At 53.2% G+C, this 2,244-nt stretch overlaps 1 protein-coding gene across 1 annotated transcript in view; it reads right to left on the minus strand.

Annotated features, from left to right (window-relative positions):
- Positions 1-165, minus strand: part of DNAJA1 (DnaJ (Hsp40) homolog, subfamily A, member 1) — a 10,578-nt gene extending 10,413 nt beyond the window's left edge. Inside the window, exon 1 of the mRNA XM_010840134.1 lies at positions 52-165. The gene's annotated coding sequence lies outside the window, so the exon portion shown is untranslated. The remainder of the gene's footprint in view (positions 1-51) is intronic.
- Between the last annotated feature and the right edge of the window lie 2,079 nt (positions 166-2,244).

Here is a 2,244-nt window from a genome sequence, read left to right on the forward strand (position 1 = left end):
GCCTGTGGCGCCAGACTTAGGAAGAGGGGACGCGGGAGAGCTGAAACTCACCGGTGAGCGGGCCGATGCCGGTGTGGGGGAGCGGGAAGGAGCGCGTTGCTGTGCGCAGCTCGGGCAGCCGCCGCTCCTCCGCCTTTCACCGAGCGTTCTGGAAAGTTCCGGCCGGCGCGCCGCAGCAGTCTCCTTTTGTAGCCGAGCCCAGGCGCGTCACCCGCCGGAAGTCCCGCCCCTCCCACCGCTGCCACCGCCCGCGGTTACCTGGGCAACGGCGCGGGGGGAGCTCGGGCGGGGAGGAGTTGTGCGGAAGGGCCTTGTGGGGATGGGCGAAAGCCTGGGTTCTCAACGTTCGTGGAACTTTCTGGATCCCCTTCTTCCAGCTAGTGGGCCCGCAGGAGCCGGGATTGCCCGGGAGCGCTGCAGTTCTGGGTCAGCTCCGGATTCCCAGATCAGTGGGGCCCTCGCCGCTGGCTAGAGCGCGCGACACTTGGGAACTGGGCCCCGGGCAGGGGCCGTGTGCTGCAATGGAACCTCTCAGAACAAAGCCCTGGTGCTCCGCCTCCTCGCCGGCGCCTCTTTCGTCTCTTTCCTCGCCTCAAACCGGCTTAGATTCTTAGCCTTGAGGTTCTGGGAAACCGCCGGCACGAAATGCTAAGCAGGACGGGCTTGCGGCCCCCAAGCAATCAGACGCGCAGTCCATGGCCTCGTAATTCGCGAAACTGCGAAGTTGGAAGAGCTCTTAGTGCGAGTCTAGACCCCTATATACACTTTATTTTCATACATAGGGGTATATTTTCAACATACGTTGGGCTCAGGCAGCACTAAACGAGGAAACGTTTGCAATGCTATGGTACAAACCTTAGGCCTTGGAGTTTCTGGCCTGTCGTTCCTCCGGTTTGGTTAGTCCTGACACAGTAACACAAAAGAATGACTAGCAAATAGCATTAATTATTTAATGTAATTTTCAGTGCTACCAGTCTGTGAATTTGGAACTGTAGCCTGAAATGAGTCCCTGGGGCTTTCTAGTCTTGAGCTTGGGGCACAGTGGAAATTGGGCTCTGTGTGCTTCAACAGCAAACACGGGATGACCTGGCACCGAGGAAGACGGAGATGCAAAGTTGAAAAAGCCCGCTTCACGTCGTTTTAGATGTTAGTAGGAAGACACGCAAGTCAACGAACTGTAGGGGAACCCCAAGGTAGAGGTCAGCATGGGAGAGTTCTGATGGGACAGAGGAAGCCGTGGGGAAGTCGCAGTTGTGAAGAAAGGAGTGTTCCCAGCAAGGACGCAGTGCAAGGGAAGGCTGAGGTTAAGGTGTGAAAGAATATGATATTTTTAGGAAATTGCAGACACTTGAATATAGACAAGAGTTGAGAGCTGGAGTGACGGGAGGTGAGGCTTCAGAAAGTGAAAGGGAAGTCACTCAGTCGTGTCCGACTCTTTGCGACCCCATGGACTGTAGCCTACCAGGCTCCTCCATCCATGGAATTTTCCAGTCAAGTGTACTGGAGTGGGTTCTCTAGGGTATCTTCCCGACCCAGGGATGGAACCCAGGTCTCCCGCATTGCACGCAGACGCTTTACCAGTAGACAAACACCCGCAGGTGTATGTTTCTGAACTAAAGATGGCAAGGCGGACCGTGGTGGGTGTGCCCCTTACCAACAGCCGAGAACTCTGGTGCGCGAGCACCACCCCACATCTTCAGCAAGAGGATTTGCTGCTGGTGTTAATTTTATTTTGTTGAGGCTGTTCAGTTTGACTTCTCTGTATCTATTGATTGCTCTTTTTGAGAAAAATGAAGGTGTTTTTATAAAGAAAAAGAAAAAAAAACTATCCTGGAGGCATTCCTCCACACAACACTTTAAATTGTAGCTTTCTGCATTTTCCGAAATGCACTTTTCCACGTGTCTGTGCTTGTGTTAAGGCTGACAAACACCTAACATTTCTATTTTTAGATGTTACCTTCTTTATCACCTTATGTATAAAGGGTTTTGTTTCTTTAAACATCCATTACTAAAAGTCTAGTATTGCCAGGAAGTGAGCTGCTGCTGCTGCTGCTAAGTCGTGTCAGTCGTGTCCGACTGTGTGCGACCCCGTAGACAGCAGCCCACCAGGCTCCGCCGTCCCTGGGATTCTCCTGGAAAGAACACGAGTGGGTTTCCATTTCCTTCTCAAATTCGTGAAATTGAAGTCGCTCAGTCATGTCCGACTCTTCGCGATCCCATGGACTGCAGCCTACCAGGCTCCTC

Source organism: Bison bison, unplaced genomic scaffold (assembly GCF_000754665.1).
Source record: "Bison bison bison isolate TAMUID 2011002044 unplaced genomic scaffold, Bison_UMD1.0 scf7180017864141, whole genome shotgun sequence".
NCBI classification, from domain to species: domain Eukaryota; kingdom Metazoa; phylum Chordata; class Mammalia; order Artiodactyla; family Bovidae; genus Bison; species Bison bison.